The sequence below is a fragment of the Phalangium opilio genome, unplaced genomic scaffold (genome assembly GCF_054372755.1).
Source record: "Phalangium opilio isolate 3A_F unplaced genomic scaffold, DU_Popi_V2 ptg000246l_1, whole genome shotgun sequence".
In the NCBI taxonomy this organism is placed as follows: Eukaryota; Metazoa; Arthropoda; class Arachnida; order Opiliones; family Phalangiidae; genus Phalangium; species Phalangium opilio.
This window is the reverse complement of record NW_028324225.1, coordinates 6862415-6884734: the sequence shown is the minus strand read 5'-3', so window position 1 is coordinate 6884734 and position 22320 is coordinate 6862415. Positions and strand designations below refer to the sequence as shown.

The window sequence follows — 22320 nt, the reverse complement described above, 5'->3', positions numbered from 1 at the left end:
TTCTTATCTCCTATAGTGTGAATCAATCACCTTATATACCCAAAATTTACAAAAGTTCTGATATAGGTGTTTCCTAGAAGTATAACTTTATAGATAGCTATGTTTAAAATTATTTTAGGAATTAAATTTCTTAAACCGACCTAACTATAATTAACGTAAAATACTGACAATTAAAATAATTCATATTACTTATATTTATTTAATTATTTAAGATAAACTTCTTTCTTTGGAATGACAAAAAAGAGAGTTTATATAGAACGAGTAATGAAGATTGCATCTGAATCGAGACACAACACGCATATCAAAGTTAATATACAGCGAGTAGGATGATAAGATCTCTTACAAAACGATAAAATTTTCATTTTGTAGAATATTAAATGGAAATATTTTAAATATATTTCGGCATTACGATTCTTTTAGTAGTTGTGTAGCTATAAAGCTTTGCTTCATCTCAGACACACAGATACGTCCAGTTTAATACCTCTCCGTGACGTCATCGTCACTCGGAGAGATAAAAACCTGTGTCAAGGGGAAATTCAAGTGATAATTTTATTAATTACTCTAATTCCAAGACATTCCAGCATATTGAACTCTTCGAGAATTATTTTCCAATGATTGAAAAATCAAAATAAGTGTAAATTCCTTCAAATATTAGAATAAGCTAGTCCTAAGAAATGTTAAATAATTTCGATTTTTAAAATCTTTGGGTTATTTTTAGGATGCTTAACTATGCAGGTAGAATTAGTAGATTATTTTCCTCTAAGCTCATATCAATAAAAAAAAACACCATATCAGCTAAAAATGTGTAAAGTAAAGCCCAAAGGTGTTTATTCGCACCATTCGAACAGATTTATATTAAAAACACTATTACCGTTTAAAAAACAATTTAATAAGGGTCAATTCGCACCATTCGAACAGATTTATATTAAAATCCCTATTTCCGTTTAAAAAACAATTTAATAAGGGTCAATTAACACCTAAAGGTGTGTCTACATACCAGTGAATCACCATTTCCTTAAAAAATACCTTAAAAGAATCAACTAGCACCTTTTTACGGAGAAAACACCACCTCAGTTAAAAAACACTCCAAAAAGAGTGTATAAACACCTCAAGGTATTTCCGTACACTTATGAAACACCTTTTTTTCTAACAGTGTATATTAGATAAGATGTAAACAAAACATTCTCTCCCTCTCTCCCATGCATCTTATCGTCTGCTTTATTTATCTCGCTATAGGCGCCGTCTAACGTTAGCCTCAGTAAACTATTTTGGCGCGCTATTCAAAATACCCTGATAAATAACAAAAGTTTTAGTTTACCTTCTGTTGCCATGCGACGTTTTTGAATTCCAGAATAGGTTCCTTTACCGGCATCTCGATCTTCTGGGGGCCGTGTATACTACACTCCTTGATATGGTCCTTGTAGTTTTCCTCCGAGTTTACACCGGAGAATCGATGCAGGCAATAACGGCAGTAATAGTTCGTGTTTGTGCATGCGGTGAACGCCCTCGCTAGAAGTCGACTCATGCTTCGGATTAGGCAGAAATGCTTCTTCTCACCCTCGGTTAATAGCAATAAATCTACTTGACGTGGTTCCTCAACTCTGTTGGAACTCACGTAAAGGGGGAAGACCTCTTTCTCGTATCCGAAAACATTAATCGAAAGGTTATTCACCCGTTCGAAATTCTCTAATTTACCGGTATTTACTTCCACGGGGAACGTAATACCGGCCATATCCATTTCATTACTATACTCTAGGTACTTTTCTACACGATGAGGGGCATTTCCATGGTTAACAGGGTGTAAATGTGCCAAAATTGACCATAAGAAACACTTATTGTCCGTATTTTGCACATTTAATAGGGCTCTCTTAGCTAGAAGACTTTTAGGGGTTTCAAAGTACGTACCCCCGTGAAGCGGGAGGTACGCTATGATATTAATTTGCAGGAAGAGAATTTTATCTAGAACCCACCCACTACCTTGCGCTTCGTACTCCTCCATTAAACGTTTCAGAGTCCTAATACTAAAATCTATCTGACCGGGGATAACGTCGGAGTTCAAAATAGTAAGGTTTTGGGTTCTATGATAAATTAAATTTTCCACTTCCTCGTCAGTGTCGACTAACTGACGGGTGTAGCGAGCCCTGACAGTTAAATACCACTTAATCCCTCTATCCCTAGCCAGTTTATTGCGCAAGTAATTTTCAATCGCTACCCTATGTCTACCCACGTACAGCTCTACGTCTGTCTCAGTCGCTACGGGTGTGAAACGTGCACAAAAAATAGCCCTACCGAGTACCTCCAGTTCCTCTAGCTCGTCGTGAAGAGGAACTTCCGGTGACGCAACGATGGGTTCCTCCTCCTGCTGTTGGCCACCACCACCCTCCTGCTGATCCATAAAGCGATGGATGTCGCGGTTCTCCTGGCTGGAAAGGGCTGGGAAGGCATCCTCCTGGTCCATGAACTCGTTCAGGGCACGATTTCCATCGTCGGACAGCTCATCAAGATTTTCGCAAACGGCGGGTGGAGGAGTTCCCAGTAGAGCTCCATTGATGACACCTTCTTCTCGGTTCATGAACGCGTCCAGGGCACGATTCTCATCGTCGGACAGTTCATCTAGGGAAGGAATAGGGTAGGACGTGGACCGTTTCGGCCGCTTCGTCTCAGGAGTGGATGGGTCGGACGTGGACCGTTTCGGCCTCTGCGTCTCAGGAGGGATAAAGGTGGAGGTTGAAGGACCCGAGAATGGGATAACAGGAGGAACAAAGGTAGAGGTTGATGGTCCCGAGAATAAGACAAAGGTAGAGGTTGATGGGCCCGCATTGTTCATGAGGGGGAGTGGAACCTTAAAGGTAGAGTGTCGGGCAGCCGCGTGCAACGTTAAATTCGCAAGTCTGGTACAAACGGCCGGACATTGCGGGCATGGGTATTTAACACCTTCGTGTTTCTCCCTTTTATGTCTCAAAAGCTCCCTGTTCCCTTGGTAGGAACACTCACAAATATTGCACCTAAACATTCTCAAAGAATGATAAAGACAATCTTAATCTCAGAAAAATCGCAAGTACTTGTAAAAATACGCAAGTACTTGTAAAAAAATCGCAAGTACTTGTAAAAAAAAACGCAAGTACTTGTAAAAATCACAAGTAATTTCGGTACTAGCCCGTAAACTTTTTCTTACCCTCTGCAAAATAACTTCCAACAGCAAATGTTACCAAGTATTGAAAAATACTATAAAGTAACTAGGGAGCAGGCTGGATCTCGTCTGAAGTCAGGAACAAAAGTGACCGAGTATGGACATGTGCCGGGCTTTTATACTCTTGGCGCCGTCCATTTAATCTTTGGGTTTTCTAATAGACGCCAACTCGAAAATTCGCGCCATGTTTCGAAATTCACGCCAAGTTTCAATCTACTTTGTTTATTTACTAGTTTCCTGGCATAAATAAACATTGCGGCGTCGTCCATTTAATCTCTGCCTGAACTATCATATGGGTTTCCCCATTGACGTCACGAAAGGAGTCGCGCCGTGTTTCGAAATTCACGTTAAGTTTCAATCTAGTTTGTTTACTTACAAGTTTCCTAGCATAAGCAAACATTGCAACCTCAACTATCATCCCATGTCAACACTAACCGCTTTCATACAAGCGCTTATCATGATTTCTAATTATTGACATGGGCCGTTTATTTACCATCCGAGTTTCTCTATTCACGTTCATCGACCTCGTTATTTACATTTCTTATCCTTGAAATAGGCCTATCAATAAAGAGAAATTGGTTTAAGTTGAAATAATTTCTAAAGTTTATATTTAGAAGTATTAAATTTGAATATAAATAACTCCTAAAATTTGGAATATGCCTATATATTTAGTTAAATAGTATTAAATTTGAATATAAATAACTCCTAAAATTTGAAATAGGCTTATATTTAGGTTAATGAAAAAGTATTAAATTTGAATATTTATTATTTAAATTCAATGTATTACAAGAATTTTTTAGAGTTACATACACTTAGAGATACCATTTGCTTACAGAATTGAAAACTTAAGAAAGTGGAATTATTAAAAATATTAACTATCATCTCGATATTTAAATTAGACACGGCATTAGAATAATGTTCATCTACACGTTCGCTCCATTCCGTCATTATACAATCATGCTGTAATTGTGAAGGATGGTCGATAATACAGCCGTTGCACGAATTCTTTATTCCCTCAGTTAGTTGCTGTATTACTATGTCCTTAATCGCACTCTCCACACGTTTCGCTTCGGTAATGAATGTCGTCACCTGAATGTGTTTTTCCAATAACTTCTCCCATAGGAATGGTCCTATGGCAAATCCATTCCTAGTTGGGTATTGGATTCCGTAGTTCGCTCCTCGCCCCTGGATCACTTGGCGGATATTTAACATCTTCCTTTCCTGGTAAGTTACAAGTTGAATTCGCTTGTCCATCGATCCCTCGAAAAAGCACGTGGTGGGTTGAGCGTCGTCCTTCTCGAAAAATCCGTTTATGGAGTCCTTCATTCCGTAAAGTTGCATATATTCCTCCTCGCTTAATACGATCCCTGTTGAGCCATCGGTCATTCCTAGTCTAATCCTGCAGTCCGGCGTTACACTGACTGATTTAGTTGAGGAAATCTCGAACACGTTGGAGTTATCCCTAAATATTCACATTAAATAGAAATATGGTAATCACATTAAATAGGATGCGAACCAAGATTATAGCACTAAGATTTTATGGGAAATTATACTTACATTTTTCGGATCTGGATCGGTACTTCAAGGAAGGATGTAGAATGTCTTATCTTTAAACCGTCCTCGTCTTTTATACTTTAATGTCACGTGACTTTCTGACCGTGTAAACATGGCGCTCTTTTTAGACCAACCATGTTCTTATAGTGGACATGGCGTTTAAACCACGTGTATGACAAGGGTTATTTACCACGTTGTCGAATATGACGCTTAAGCCTAACATTGACGCCATGATTGATTCACTGGCACCATATGAGGACACGTCATGTACATCACAACAATATTGGGGGAGAAATGTTTGATTCGCTGGCGCCATAAGAGGAAAAATGCGGTGGACGCCATGTCTGATTCATTGACGCCATATTTATCGGTGCCAGATCATGTGCCATCTGGCACTGGCTGACGCCATGTCCCCAAACCAATACTTTCTATCTACTTAGGGCTACAAATTAATAAGTTGCATTTAAATAGTCACTAAATTACTTCTGCAAAAACTCGGGTGCGTCCGGGATTTGAAACCTAGAACACTCGCACTCAAAGCGAGTGTCATACCCCTAGACCAGCGCACCATGTATGGAGGAGAAATATGCTCAATTCATAGGGCTACAAATTAATTAGTTGCATTTAAATAGTTACTAAATTACTTCTGAAAGAACTCGGGTCTGTCCGGGATTTCAACCCGGGACCACTCGCACCTAAGCGAGTATCATACTCCTAGACCAACGGACAATGTGCGTAAGTAAAATATGCTCAACTCATAGGACTACCCTGTAATTAGTTGCAATTATATAGCCCCAAAACTACTTCTGCAAAATCTCGGGTCCGTCCGGGATTTGAACCCGGGACCACTCGCACCCTAAGCGAGCATCATACCCCTAGACCAACGCACCGTGTGTTCAAGTAAAATATGCCCAACTCATAGGTCTACCCTGTAGTTAGTTGCATTTAAATAGTTGCTAAATTACTTCTGAAAGAACTCGGGTCTGTCCGGGATTTGAACCCGGGACCACTCGCAGCCAAAGCGAGTATCATACCCCTAGACCAACGGACAACCTGCGTAAGTAAAATATGCTCAACTCATAGGTCTACCCTGTAGTTAGTTGCATTTAAATAGTTACTAAATTACAACTGAAAGAACTCAAGTCTGTCCGGGATTTTGAACCCGGGACCACTCGCAGCCAAAGCGAATATCATACCCATAGACCAACGGACAATCTGCGTAAGTAAAATATGCTCAACTCATAGGACTACCCTGTAATTAGTTGCAATTAAATAGTCACAAAACTACTTCTGCAAAAACTCGGGTACGTCCGGGATTTGAAACCTAGAACACTCGCACCCAAAGCGAGTATCATACCCCAAGATCAGGGCACCATGTGTGGAATAGAAATATGCTCAATTCATAGGGCTACAAATTAATTAGTTGCATTTAAATAGTCACTAAATTACTTCTGCAAAAACTCGGGTGCGTCCGGGATTTGAAACCTAGAACACTCGCACCGAAAGCGAGAATCATACCCCTAGACCATCGCACTATGTATGGAATAGAAATATGCTCAATTCATAGGGCTACAAATTAATTAGTTGCATTTAAATAGTCACTACATTACTTCTGCAAAAACTCGGGTCCGTCCGGGATTTGAACCCGGGACCACTCGCACCCTAAGCGAGTATCATACCCCTAGACCAGCGCACCATGTATGGAATAGAAATATGCTCAATTCATAGGGCTACAAATTAATTAGTTGCATTTAAATAGTCACTAAATTACTTCTGCAAAAACTCGGGTGCGTCCGGGAATTGAAACCTAGAACACTCGCACTGAAAGCGAGTATCATACCCCTAGACCATCGCAGTATGTATGGAATAGAAATATGCTCAATTCATAGGGCTACAAATTAATTAGTTGCATTTAAATAGTCACTACATTACTTCTGCAAAAACTCGGGTCCGGCCGGGATTTGAACCCGGGACCACTCGCACCCTAAGCGAGTATCATACCCCTGACCAACGCACCGTGTGTTCAAGTAAAATATGCCCAACTCATAGGTCTACCCTGTAGTTAGTTGCATTTAAATAGTTGCTAAATTACTTCTGAAAGAACTCGGGCCTGTCCGGGATTTGAACCCGGGACGACTCGCAGCAAAAGCGAGTATCATACCCCTAGACCAACGGACAATCTGCGTAAGTATAACATGCTCAACTCATAGGACTACCCTGTAATTAGTTGCAATTAAATAGTCACAAAACTACTTCTGCAAAAACTCGGATACGTCCGGGATTTGAAACCTAGAACACTCGCACCCAAAGCGAGTATCATACCCCTAGACCAGGGCACCATGTATGGAACAGAAATATGCTCAATTCATAGGGCTACAAATTAATAAGTTGCATTTAAATAGTCACTAAATTACTTCTGCAAAAACTCGGGTGCGTCCGGGATTAGAAACCTAGAACACTCGCACTCAAAGCGAGTGTCATACCCCCAGGACCAGCGCACCATGTATGGAGGAGAAATATGCTCAATTCATAGGGCTACAAATTAATTAGTTGCATTTAAATAGTTACTAAATTACTTCTGAAAGAACTCGGGTCTGTCCGGGGTTTCAACCCGGGACCACTCGCACCTAAGCGACTATCATACTCCTAGACCAACGGACAATGTGCGTAAGTAAAATATGCTCAACTCATAGGACTACCCTGTAATTAGTTGCAATTATATAGTCCCAAAACTACTTCTGCAAAATCTCGGGTCCGTCCGGGATTTGAACCCGGGACCACTCGCACCCTAAGCGAGCATCATACCCCTAGACCAACGCACCGTGTGTTCAAGTAAAATATGCCCAACTCATAGGTCTACCCTGTAGTTAGTTGCATTTAAATAGTTGCTAAATTACTTCTGAAAGAACTCGGGTCTGTCCGGGATTTCAACCCGGGACCACTCGCAGTCAAAGCGAGTATCATACCCCTAGACCAACGGACAATCTGCGTAAGTAAAATATGCTCAACTCATAGGTCTGCCCTGTAGTTAGTTGCATTTAAATAGTTACTAAATTACAACTGAAAGAACTCGGGTCTGTCCGGGATTTTGAACCCGGGACCACTCGCAGCCAAGGCGAGTATCATACCCCTAGACCAACGGACAATCTGCGTAAGTAAAAAATGCTCAACTCATAGGTCTACCCTGTAATTAGTTGCAATTAAATAGTCACAAAACTACTTCTGCAAAAACTCGGATACGTCCGGGATTTGAAACCTAGAACACTCGCACCCAAAGCGAGTATCATCCCCCTAGACCAGCGCACCATGTATGGAATAGAAATATGCTCAATTCATAGGGCTACAAATTAATTAGTTGCATTTAAATAGTCACTACATTACTTCTGCAAAAACTCGGGTCCGTCCGGGTTTTGAACCCGACACCACTCGCACCCTAAGCGAGTATCATACCCCTAGACCAACGTACCGTGTGTTCAAGTAAAATATGCCCAACTCATAGGTCTACCCTGTTGTTAGTTGCATTTAAATAGTTGCTAAACTACTTCTGAAAGAACTCGGGCCTGTCCGGGATTTGAGCCGGGACCACTCGCAGCCAAAGCGAGTATCATACCCCAAAACCAACGGACAATCTGCGTAAGTAAAACATGCTCAACTCATAGGTCTACCCTGTAGTTAGTTGCATTTAAATAGTTACTAAATTACTCCTGAAAGAACTCGGGTCTGTCCGGGATTTGGAACCTAGAACACTCGCACCCAAAGCGAGTATCATACCCCTAGACCAGCGCACCATGTATGGAATAGAAATATGCTCAATTCATAGGGCTACAAATTAATTAGTTGCATTTAAATAGTCACTACATTACTTCTGCAAAAACTCGGGTAGGTCCGGGATTTGAACCCGGGACCACTCGCACCCTAAGCGAGTATCATACCCCTAGACCAACGGACCGTGTGTTCAAGTAAAATATGCCCAACTCATAGGTCTACCCTGTTGTTAGTTGCATTTAAATAGTTGCTAAATTACTTCTGAAAGAACTCGGGTCTGTCCGGGATTTGAACCCGAGACCACTCGCAGCCAAAGCGAGTATAATACCCCTAGACCAACGGACAATCTGCGTAAGTAAGATATGCTCAACTCATAGGACTACCCTAAACGTGTCCTTGGGGGCTGCAAATATCTGGGATTTTAAACGGGTCTGCCCTTGGGGGCTGCAAATATCTGCGATTTGAAACGTGCCCTTGGGGGCTGCAAATAACTGGGATTTGAAACATGCCCTTGGAGGCTGTTAATCTGGGATTTGAAACGTGCCCTTGGGGGCTGCAAATATCTGGGATTTGAAACGTGCCTGCTCTTGGGGCTGCAAATATCTGGGATTTGAAACGTGCCTGCTCTTGGGGGCTGCAAATATCTGGGATTTGAAACGTGCCCTTGGAGGCTGCAAATCTGGGATTTGAAACGTGTCCTTGGGGGCTGCAAATATCTGGGATTTGAAACGTGTCTGCCCTTGGAGGCTGCAAATATCTGGGATTTGAAACGTGCCCTTGGAGGCTGCAAATCTGGGATTTGAAACGTGTCCTTGGGGGCTGCAAATATCTGGGATTTGAAACGTGTCTGCCCTTGGAGGCTGCAAATATCTGGGATTTGAAACGTGCCCTTGGGGGCTGCAAATATCTGGGATTTGAAACGTCTGCCCTCGGGGGCTGCAAATATCTGGGATTTGAAACGTGCCTGACCTTTGGGGCTGCAAATATCTGGGTTTTGAAACGTCTGCCCTCGGTGGCTGCAAATATCTGGGATTTGTAACGTGCCTGACCTTGGGGGCTGCAAATAACTGGGATTTGAAACGTGCCTGCCCTTGGGGGCTGCAAATATCTGGGATTTAAAACGTGCATGCCCTTGGGGGCTGCAAATATCTGGGATTTGAAACGTGCCTGCCGTTGAAGGCTGCAAATATCTGGGATTTGAAACGTGCCTGCCGTTGGGGGCTGCAAATATCTGGGATTTGAAACGTGCCTGCCCTTTGGGGCTGCAAATAGCTGGAATTTGAAACGTACCCTTGGGGGCTGCAAATATCTGGGATTTGAAACGTTTCTTGGGGGCTGCAAATATCTGGGATTTGAAACGTGCCTGCCCTTGGGGGCTGCAAATATCTGGGATTTAAAACGTGCATGCCCTTGGGGGCTGCAAATATCTGGGATTTGAAACGTGCCTGCCGTTGAAGGCTGCAAATATCTGGGATTTGAAACGTGCCTGCCGTTGGGGGCTGCAAATATCTGGGATTTGAAACGTGCCTGCTCTTTGGGGCTGCAAATAGCTGGAATTTGAAACGTACCCTTGGGGGCTGCAAATATCTGGGATTTGAAACGTTTCTTGGGGGCTGCAAATATCTGGGATTTGAAACGTGCCTGCCCTTGGGGGCTGCAAATATCTGGGATTTGAAACGTGCCCTTTGAGGCTGCTAATCTGGGATTTGAAACGTGCCCTTGGGGGCTGCAAATATCTGGGATTTGAAACGTGCCTGCCCTTAAGGGCTGCAAATAACTGGGATTTGAAATGTGCCTGCCCTTGGAGGCTGCAAATAACTGGGATTTGAAATGTGCCCTTGGAGGCAGCAAATCTGGGATTTGAAACGTGTCCTTGGGGGCTGCAAATATCTGGGATTTGAAACGTGTCTGCCCTTGGAGGCTGCAAATATCTGGGATTTGAAACGTGCCCTTGGGGGCTGCAAATATCTGGGATTTGAAACGTCTGCCCTCGGGGGCTGCAAATATCTGGGATTTGAAACGTGCCTGACCTTTGGGGCTGCAAATATCTGGGTTTTGAAACGTCTGCCCTCGGTGGCTGCAAATATCTGGGATTTGTAACGTGCCTGACCTTGGGGGCTGCAAATAACTGGGATTTGAAACGTGCCTGCCCTTGGGGGCTGTAAATATCTGGGATTTAAAACGTGCATGCCCTTGGGGGCTGCAAATATCTGGGATTTGAAACGTGCCTGCCGATGAAGGCTGCAAATATCTGGGATTTGAAACGTGCCTGCCGTTGGGGGCTGCAAATATCTGGGATTTGAAACGTGCCTGCCCTTTGGGGCTGCAAATAGCTGGAATTTGAAACGTACCCTTGGGGGCTGCAAATATCTGGGATTTGAAACGTTTCTTGGGGGCTGCAAATATCTGGGATTTGAAACGTGCCTGCCCTTGGGGGCTGCAAATATCTGGGATTTGAAACGTGCCCTTTGAGGCTGCAAATCTGGGATTTGAAACGTGCCCTTGGGGGCTGCAAATATCTGGGATTTGAAACGTGCCTGCCCTTGGGGGCTGCAAATAACTGGGATTTGAAATGTGCCTGCCCTTGGAGGCTGCAAATAACTGGGATTTGAAATGTGCCTGCCCTTGGGGGCTGCAAATATCTGAGATTTGCAGTGCCCTTGGGGCTGCAAATATCTGAGATTTGAAACGTGCCTGCCCTTGGGGGCTGCAAATATCAGGGATTTGAAACGTGCCTGCCCTTGGGGGCTGCAAATATCTGGGATTTGAAACGTTTCTTGGGGGCTGCAAATATCTGGGATTTGGAACGTGCCCTTGGGGGCTGCAAATATCTGGGATTTGAAACGTGCCTACCCTTGGGGGCTGCAAAATATCTGGGATTTGTAACGTGCCCTTGGGGTCTGCAAATATCTGGGATTTGAAACGTTTCATGGGGGCTGCAAATATCTGGGATTTGAAACGTTTTAACTGATGTAATAGGCACAATGCCAACGTTTCCGAGGGACCCCCCTTACGCTAACTTACTTAAGCTTTCTCCCAAGAAAAAAGGGGGATCTTGGGTCACCTCTCTGGCCTCATTTTCACCAGCTCCTCACGCCACGTGAGGACCCTCCTCCACTTGGGGCTGGGGTTGGCCAGGGGACGGTGCTGTCCGATAAATTCTGAAAAGTTAAATACGAATATACTATTAACTTATAGCAGTTTCAAATATAGGAACATGCCCGCTATCCGCGAGTTCAAAAATATTACAAGCCTTACCCTTTTGGTAATACGAATCTCCCTTCCCGTGACGACTTACTCTTGTCCCTCACTCAATTTGCCAACGTTTTTGAGTTAACTCGATGTTAAAACTCGCGAATTTCTTAAGAGTACCAGCAAAAGCGGTTAATTTTACTGGTTTAGGAGATTGCATCTAATTTTAAGCTATAAAATCCGTTTACAGAATACTAAACATTAGGGAAAATCAGTTGAACCACGTGAACGTTACTCGATAAAGAAGGATTCTGGCCTACTACAAACTCAAAATCATCTTAAAAGGGATTATTTTTACTTTATACCACCGTATTTTCCATGAATGGACTAGGTTCGACGAAGGCCTTTAAACTTCTTTGGAATTGGTTTTTGAAATATAATAAGTACTTTAGTGGTGCATCAGGTGGGACGACATAAGCATCAGCAATTTTTAGAAAGCTATGAATAGCAACACCAAAACCTAAAATGGCAGTCTTTCTTGGTCCATTAAGAACTAAATTTCCTACAGTGTCTTTTAAATAAAATAAAAGACTTTTGGTTTTCAGCGGGTTTTTTTTTGTGATCTCAAGGTTGTACCGCCGAATTGGCACTTTGAAGTTTGAAACCCTTAGCCATGGGATTTCTCGAATTCAAAACATCAAAAAGACTAAAAGCAAGTAACAGAAGTATAGTTGCGAATGTCGATAGGAATAATCATTAGTCAAATAAAATAAAATCGTCTCTATAAATTGTATTGTTGGCCCACATCCCTGAAATACAGGATCACCCGCTTCCTTTAGGAACTTCATGCTTTTTGTTACTGAATTTCTCAGTACTTGAGCAGCCAATATCACTTTCATCTTTTGGGTTTTAAATTTGATGTGGAATTTTGTTAGCTTGTTGGCTAATTTCAATCCTTCATGTTGCTGATACTGATGAAGAGTAGAAACATACGCCCAGTAAAAAGCCTAATAATTAGCAGGTATCAATCAATACAGTGCTTAATACGCTTCTAGATTACTATACTTCGCCAGTTCGTGTGTCCAGCAGCATACCATAGTGGTCCCATAAATTTCTGAAGAGTTTTAACATGTGGCATGCATCAAGAACAAAACTAACCCGTTCTTCATAATCAGCTGAAATTGTTTTTTGGTCAATGACATACATATTTCAAGCACATCAAATATTTAAACAAATAACCTGGATTAGAGAAGTCGCACTGGATTAAATCCTCAGTAATAACAACACCGAGTGAGTTTGCCTGTGTAATGTTGCTTCGCAAGCCATCACAAAATAAAGCAATGCACTTGGTACCAGTATTTTTTAATTTGAAGAAACATTCGGTGACTAGATTTTTGAGAAGCCAGCCTACAGTTCAATTTACAAAGAAATATCCTAGTGGAACTTTCCAATGTCCATTGACAGCTGTTGCCATAAACACAAGTGCCGACGTTGCAACAACATTGTTATCTTCGGCATTATTGTCTAGTCCAAGGTTGACGTAGCCAGCGAATTCCTTGCCTGTCTATTCAGTGTGTTTCATCAAAGAGGAGAAACAAGGCTATTAACACTGGATATTCTGATTTCTCAACCTCTTGTTTTATATAGGCGAAACTTTCTGCGGTAAAGCCAGGATTGCCACCAATTTTACTAGTCCATTCTCTAAGTGTGTTTGGATGATGCGAGCAGAAATGTTTTCGAAGGAAGGTTTATGCCTTTGGTGAATGGAAATGAAGCGTCATGGCAAAGCTTCTAATTAGATTCGAATGTTGTTGTTTCTTTCGATTTTTGAGTCCAGACTTTCGTAGTTGAGAAAAAAGCTGTACCGCTGTTGGGCCATACTCCTCATAAATATCTGTGGCGTTTTCTTCGAGTAAACGTTTTTGCTTTTTCATTTGTATTAAGGTATATTTTAGGTTGCCAAGTTTCATGTCTAAACGTTTCCTGGTCTGTTTAATCATCTTAAGTTTGTTACGGTTTGTTTAACCTGTAATTTTTAGTTTTTTTATTTTCGCTTGTTGATTAAAGATCTTTGAAATTCACATGTGTTTGGCACGATTTCTGGAGGATTATGCTCATGAGCAAAAGTCAAAATTACACTATGCCCTCTTGAATTTAATACCTCTGAAGCTGGTGGTTCAAGGATTAGTGCTGTATTGTCAATGGACTCTTCATGGCCATTATCACCTACGAGTTTATCGTGGACCTCCAAACCGGCAACTTCGTCTTTATGAACCACAAAGGCATCAACAACTTCTTCATGGATCAAGAAATTCCTGTTTTCGATTTCTTCAACACTAGATTCGCGCAGCATGGAGTATGTCTGTGGAAGTTACTGAAAATGTTAAAAATGTGGTATAAAGGGAAAAATAAAGTTATTTCATACATAATCTTCCATTATATAATTTTTAATATTTTCTAACGACTGATGGTTAGCAAAGTCCTTAATTCATTGAGTGACATCCAGTAAAATAACAGGTTGTACTAAATTTTCGCGAATTGTTTCGATGCCATTGACATTTTACGAGTCGGTACGACACACTGTTTTATCTACGAGTGATGAAGATGAAGCGGAACACGATGGTAATTCTACCTCATTGCAACTATAAGTTTTCTATAACACATGTATCACATATCGAACTGGATGTGAAAATATTAGAAACACAATAAATACTTTAGTTCCAGTTTTATTAAATTCTTAAAACGTCGTCTACAATTTCCATCAATGTATCATCTGTCCTAATTATTTCCACGAAAACCGAAGGATTTGCGTTTTGAGCTTGGACGAGATCTGATAATCGCTTTTGTTAGAGTGAGTTTCACATACGAAGTGTTTGTTTCCCTGGATGGAAATTCGACCGATTTATCGCGGCGAGCCACTTCGTGCATAATGAAGGGTAAGATACTCGAAACCTTTTAATACATGTTAACTCAGGCATTAAACCTAAATCCTAATAATTATACAAACATTTTCACCAATTTTCGGATCAATATACCTATGAAATGCAATCCTATGTGTGGTAGACGGACTGCTACACTTTGAAACTGCGCAAGATTTTACCATTTTTAGAATTTGTATTTAATTACAAATTATTTAGACATTTATTAAACATTTGATACAAAAACAGTTTAATTTTCCTTTTTTTCCACTTGTATTCAAACATAATAAATTTACGAAAGCTTTGCATCGAGTTAAAAATTATAATGCGACTTTTCTATATTTGAAAATTTTAAATTCGCATTTCCTGCGAACTTTCACGCGCCGGCGCAAAACAAAAATATTTTTTAAGTTTGCGATAGATGGCGTTAGTAATTTCTCGAGGATGGGGGGGAATTGGAATCAAAAAGAGATTTTTCAACAGTCAATAGTGAGTCTACTCTTTTATATGTCTATGAATTTTAAATAGCTGGAATAAAGACGGTCTGACTCCGATCGGGCACTATTAGCCCGTTGAAAATCGTGTCTCAAAATTTAATTAATTTTAAATGAAGTTCATTAAAACACTAAATTTCGCAAATTGTATTTATATAATTTTTATTAAAACCAGAATTTATTTTCTTCCAAATGTACAAGAGTGTAATGTTTTTTCTGGTAATGTGTCTTATCCCTTCTATAATACCCCTGCTTTGGAGAGAGGCTGGGAAAATCGCCTTTCCACGTTGCTCGCCTTTCGGCGTCACTCAGCTATTTTCAGTTCTTCTCGGAGGCTCCGTGAAGGAGGTTCTATTTTTCGAGGAACGCCGAGCAAGGTGGTAGTTGATTCTGACTGTGCCACTTACCATGGTTGAAATCGGTTTATATATCTAATGAAAGTGAGGTTAATTTAAGTAAATTGAATTGAAGTGAAAGTTTAAAGTTCCGAGAGAAGTGCGGACTTTTCTGAGAAGCCTTAATGCGCTCTCGGAACGAAAGTACAGCTTTCGCAGTTAAAACGGAAGCCTTTGTTAGTCGAATAAGTCAAAATGATGTGTAAACGTACCAACTGCTGTAGGAAAGAATAGAAGGCAGTAAAACAAGAGAAGTTATTTTCGTAAGAAGAACTTAAACCATTGATGTAAAATGTTTTCAAATATTTCAATATCGTGGTGTGTTAAGAGTGGCTTTGTAAGCCAATTCTGTTACTTTGCTTGAAAAATTTAAATTGTGATTTGAAATGTTTCATGGCAAGGTTTCGTAACAACTGATTTGAAAACTCTTTTGTGGAGTTCGAAAACCATTTGTTCTTGAGATATGGAAATTTTTATATTGTAAATAACTAGGAGTTTAATCTAGTTTTGGAAATATCTTGTATTCTGAAAAGGTTTTCTTAAGTGGATATGTCTGGGATTTGAAACCTGTGTCTGGTTTTAAAGTCTCGGATTTTCTGGGCATAGTGACTTTATTGGTAGGAAATACCAGGGAATTGAAACTTTGTTTTTTTGGAGATTTGAGATACCAGGGATTTGAAACTTGGTTTTTTTTGGGAACTTAAATATCAGGGATTTGCTAAGTGTGCCATAAAGAAATCTGCACCTAAGATAATGTCACAAAATAAATCAGGGACAATATGAAAATAGTGTAAGAATGAAGTCCCACATATGGTAAACTCTAACTCTACACTACCTCTTGTAAAGAAATATTGACCGTTGGGTAAAAAGATGCAATCTTCTGTATTTTGTGTAAATGTTTCAGGGTCAGTGTGGTGAAGGTCCATAAATACTTGTAGGTATGCCTTAGTTGATATAAAACTAACTTCAGCACCTTGATCTACTCTCGCTAATATAGTTCTACCAACGGGAAATTTTAAAGCTAAAGCAAATGATAACTTTGAATTTGGGGTATTACTAGAAGATGATTCTAAAATAAGGGAATTATGAGAGTATTTATATCGGCAAGAAGGACGCCCTCTACGTGCATTCCTGCCCGTTAGTTTCCCTTCTTACTTCTAGGCTTCCCTTGAGTAGTAGGCTTATTTTGCTTTATTTTGGAACAATTTGGTCTTATATGCCCTTGTTTCCCACACTTATGGCATGTTAAAGAACTACGAGAAGGTTCGGTAGATCTACGAGTATTTAAGGTATTTTTGGAACTCTGACTAGGAGTATCACTTGCAGTGACACGTGACCCCTTAAGATCCTTAACCCTAGCTTCTATTATTTCTGCTAGTATTAACAAGTCCGAAATAGTAGAACATTGGTGACGTAAATAAACATTTATGTCTGGAAGTAAATTTTCTTCCAAGAGTGGCACTAGTTCCATTTCCGGAAGGGGATCTCTTAAAGCTAGATTCAAATCTTGCATCCATTCGAAAAAGTGAACTACGCTCTCATCACGTCTTTGTTTGGTAGAAATTAATGCGGTCTTCATAAACCTTTGTTTAACAGCAGACATAAAGTACTCTCTAAATCGTGATTTAAAAGTATTTAAACATGTCACTAAGTGCATTCGTTCCTGACGATACCAAAAACGCGCACCCTCATTTAAGAAAGTAGGAATTAAACCTAACCCTTCTGCGTCGCTTAACCTATGTGCTCGTTGTAACCCATCCAATTGAAATAAGAAATCAGCAGCATTGCGTTATTTGTCGCGAGGTAAGCTACTATATTAGTTAAAACTTGAAGCTGAGAGTTTAATGCTTGATACGATTGCATAGGGTCAAAATTGGTAACCATACTTTAAGTAGGAGTAAAAGGTCCATAGGCAGTTACATTTCCCATTCCCTGTACTGGTGTAGTTCCTTGAAGAGGAACAGATAGTGAAGGACCAGAAAATGAAAAATGATTCTGTAAGCCTATTGCCGATGGAATATTTCCAAAAGTTTGTGGAGTAATATTTGTTGAAGACGAAACCATAGGCGGTTGTCCATGAGGATAAGTACTACCAAATCCCGTTACTGTAGTTGAAATAGGTGGCAATGGTCCAGAAACTGAGAAAGGATTCTGTACGCCCCTTACCAATGGAATATTTGCGGATTGCGAAATATTTCCAAAGGATGGTGGTGGTATATTAAAAATTTTGGAGGAAACCCTAGGTTGTCCACCAAAGACTGTAATAGTAGTAGTTTTAGGCCTAGCACCCATAAAAACCGAAGACGTAGTTACAACACTAACAGGGACATGTATATTAGTGGTAAGCGTTGGTGTAGACGCAATTACATTTGTAAACGGAGTAAAACCCGATTGCATGGTAATACCGCTAACATTAGAAATGCTAGTACTAAAATTAGGTAATTGAAATCCAGTTGCACTTACTGTGACTGGGTTAGAAGCCATTGGCACACTTGAAACAGTACAGATTCCGGCAGAGACAACGAGAGGACTAGTTAAAGTTAACTGGCTTAACTGAGCCGTTACGGCAGAAACCGAACGTCTAGCCTGCATGTGTCCCGAACGGAGGTTATCACGCGATAAAGAAGACTGTTCTCTTCTATCTCTACGCGTAGGATAAGACGGAACATGTTTAGGCCTAACCGCCCTACTAGCGGTAGCACCACCCGTGTCTGGGTCAGAATCTGACGTATGTGCACGTATAGGCCTCATGTTAATACGTAACAATGCTAAACTAGTCCTAACAAGTTAAGACAAAGGCTTAGTCTTTTAGAAGGAAACGTAACCAGAAAGTTAAAGTTTTTAAGCAACTTAAATGTTGTCGGTCCTGGCAAGCTCGCCAATTATTTCCCCCTGTAACCGATTCACTTCAAAAGTGGGTTAACAGGTTGAAATAATGAGACCAAGCATTACTATCTGAATCTCAGTTTAATAACCAGGTCCTTTCTGGTACGTTTTACATATAACATAAATAAATAATAAGTACATAATAATAATTAATAAATGACCATGATATTTACAATGCTTTAGTTATAATTAAGTAATTAAGTAGCGCCAGTAAATAGGGTTCGATTATATAGCAAAGATTAACTCTCTTACCAAGTTTTATAGAGCCATGAAAGTGTTCTATGTGTAGTCTCCAATAACGCGGCGCGAACTGGTTAAGATGTAGGTTCGGGCAAGAACGAGTTTTTCAAACTGGACAAAACGTGAGCAAGCTTTGATACAAGCTAGCTAACTTGACACTAAAACAGATGTTAGTTTAAGGGAGAGAAGTTCAGAGAACTACCGAACTCCACTACTTAACTAGACGGCTACTAACTGTTAACTACTAAAGACTAACGTGAACTGCCAGCCGAACTGCATGGCAACCCTGACTTTATATACCCCACGGACAGGCCTAACGTGGTATAGGGGTCGCTTCAGGTAGTGCAATAGAAGGCCACCTAACCGGCTATTGATAAGCTATGAGTCAATAGGCTTAATGCAAAAGATTATGAGCCTGAACGGTAGGGCACTAAAGTGGGTTTCTCTTTAACTATTTAATATGTGTGTTGTTTATGTTTTGGTGAAGGCTCATGTAGCTGATCCGCTACAAGATAATCTAGAAATGTGGCGAATTTGTACCTTCCTTCTAATAAACTAGATATCACTTCTTGCTTACCCTGGAACTGTTTTTTTTCTGAACATCTCCGTTCTATTTAAAGAGGGTATTTTAACTGAGGATAAAGGGGAATGCGTAATTTGCCTGGAAGAACTTATGCAGGGAAATACCATTGCTAGATTACCCTGTTTATGCATATATCACAAAACGTAAGTTAACGTTATTTTTAGGGTTTACACCAATGTTGGCTTTAACCATAAGTTTATAAGTGATATGTTCTATAAGTATGACGCTTCCTATGCTTCGTAATGCTAGTCTTAGACTTACAGCTCGAGCTAGTTCGAGGGAGAACGACAACGCGAGAATTGAAGTCCTAAGCTACACTCGGTGGTTAATTTTGCAGGACTTCCATCTTCCTATTTAGTCTGTATAACTAAACCTTTGACAGCGCCTTACCAGGCGTCGCTTTACCTCAAATCTATGACCTACCTCATTCACTTCATGACAAGCTCCAGTGTCAAACTTATGGGACATATCTTATAAACTTATGGTTTTAACAAAATTGTAACTTCGTCGTTTTTTACTTATTTATTTACAAACTAAAGTTGCATTGACGCTTGGTTTGAAGTCAATCGTTCCTGTCCAGAGCATCCGTTAGACTGACCAAAAGAGAGAACTTTTTGTTCTTCCTTATTTCGAGAGAACGTTTCGATACTTTTGCAAACTCAAACATTTTTATTCTATCGTTTTTTCCCCGCTTATTTAAGTTTTTGGTTTATGATAATTACGCCTTAATTTCCCTCAAAATAGTTATCACAGTAGTTTGGGTTTAATAATACTTTCTAGGAAATGTTTTAATCATATTTTGAACAATTAAAAGTTGTTAGTAGGTCAGTTTTATTTTAAACCATTTTCTTGTACGAAAAAACACTTCAGTCATGTTTTGAATTTAAATTATTTTCACTTTAACGGAGAATTTTTTGAGAAGATTGTGAAAATTCTGAAAAAAAAACGGGACAATGTGCTCCGAGGCTCTCTCACTCTCTGAAATGGTTTTTTCAGCCGTGCCTTTTTTAAAATAATAATAATAATAATAATAATAAAAAAATGAACGCAGTTTAACGGAAAACGTTGCTTCAAACGTAAGCACTTTGTGATACCTGAAAAAGAAAATAATAAAAATTAAGATACATTTGAGGAAATTTAACAGAATGAGAAAAAAAAAGAATATCATTATATTTTATGCACCAATTGTGCTAAAGAGAAATAACAAATGACAAATAAATCAATAATAACAAAGTAATACATACAAAGTTGCTTTTGTACACCCCCATTTTTTGATAAACAGAATTACTCACCCTTCCATAAATATTAGAAAACGAAAACCAAATAAAATTTAGCGGAGAAAAAAAAATAAAATTTACTTTGGTTGGTATAAAAATAATTATTACAATACTTAAAGATTTGCCATAAAAATTAACTATTCTGTCGAACGGAGTTATAGACATTAGTGTTATAGCCTGCCATTTAATTTTTAAAAGGAAATTATTATTTAAAATTGATTTAGAAATTCTACAAAAATTTTTTAGAAAAAGCCATAAAAAACAAACAAATTGTGTTAGAATTTAATTGCCATTATTACGTTATTACTTCTCCGTGTGACGTAGTCCAGGAGAGGTTCTGTAACGGCCGTGTCTGTCTGTCTGTCTGTCTGTGTGTGTGTGTGTGTGTCAGGCACTTTCACCCCAGGGGACCGCGTTCGCAGTTTCCGAATCGAAGCAAATGTGTTCGCCATTTCCGGACCGCATTCACAGTTCCCGGAAAATTCAAAACTTGAGGCTATCCACAATTCGCCTGGCCACTATTACTTCATCTGACTAGTCAATTATCCATTCCACATGAACACCAATCTGTATACATTGGCTTCTAACACCACCATCTTCTGGTCTTTGCTTTTGTCCATCCCACATGGACACCAGTCTGTACACCTGGCTTCTACACCACCATCTTCTGGTCTTTGTTTTTGTCCATCCCACATGGACACCAGTCTGTACACCTGGCTTCTACACCACCATCTTCTGGTCTTTGTTTTTGTCCATCCCACATGGACACCAGTCTGTACACCTGGCTTCTACACCACCATCTTCTGGTCTTTGTTTTTGTCCATCCCACATGGACACCAGTCTGTACACCTGGCTTCTACACCACCATCTTCTGGTCTTTGTTTTTGTCCATCCCACATGGACACCAGTCTGTACACCTGGCTTCTACATCACCATCTTCTGGTCTTTGTTTTTGTCCATCCCACATGGACACCAGTCTGTACACCTGGCTTCTACACCACCATCTTCTGGTCTTTGTTTTTGTCCATCCCACATGGACACCAGTCTGCACACCTGGCTTCTACTCCATCGTCATCGTTGGGTTTAAGACATTCGCGGCGATCAGCTAGGGTTACGAGAAACGTCTAGCCTCCCTAAGGTGGGATCGTCCACCGAAGGTTTTCGCAATTGCGGTTGTCCTTGCTTTTAGCTGTAGTTCGACACCCTTATATACTACCTATTTGAGTATGGTGAGGCAACCGGCGTATGCTTCATTTTAAACGCCAATATTAGTCAAGTCTCTGAAGGTTGTTTAATTATTCTTTTTTAAAACGATGTAACGCTCAATAAGGCGAACAACTAATGAAGAAAATATTTAATATTAGTTATATTTATTTTAATATTTAAGATAATCTTGTTTCTCAACTCAAAATTAAAACGGAAAGAGTTAAAAAGCAGTCTATTTTTTTGTCTGTGTGTTTCTGTCCGTTGTCACACTAGTGCGCCAAGTTAGCAGTTCGCTTTGTTTTGATGTGTTAAGAAATCCTACAGAACCTTAATATTCACTTTTTCCATAAAATAAAGTGAATATGTGGAAATCTTTTTCGTAATTACGATGCATATAGTACTTTTGTAGCTTTAAAGCTCTGTTTCATTTTGATATTCCAAGGGTGATTTCTAATATTGTTATTTGAAATGGATGTTTATATATTACTTAAGCTATACTACATCTGTTTTTAGCATAATCCTTTCTATAGTGATTTCAAGAAGAACGCAACGATCTAGGTCTATTGAACTTTTATTTGGCAATAGGCCTAGTGAACCAAAAAGTAAACGCTTGGGTTTGG

General features: G+C 40.0%; 3 non-coding genes across 3 annotated transcripts; all 3 read right to left on the bottom strand.

Annotated features, from left to right (window-relative positions):
- Positions 1–5562: 5562 nt before the first annotated feature.
- On the bottom strand, positions 5563–5634 carry TRNAP-AGG (transfer RNA proline (anticodon AGG)). The gene has a single exon. It is a non-coding gene; the product is annotated as a tRNA-Pro (tRNA).
- Positions 5635–6368: 734 nt separating this feature from the next.
- On the bottom strand, positions 6369–6440 carry TRNAP-AGG (transfer RNA proline (anticodon AGG)). The gene has a single exon. It is a non-coding gene; the product is annotated as a tRNA-Pro (tRNA).
- Positions 6441–7494: 1054 nt separating this feature from the next.
- On the bottom strand, positions 7495–7566 carry TRNAP-AGG (transfer RNA proline (anticodon AGG)). Its single transcript has one exon. It is a non-coding gene; the product is annotated as a tRNA-Pro (tRNA).
- Between the last annotated feature and the right edge of the window lie 14754 nt (positions 7567–22320).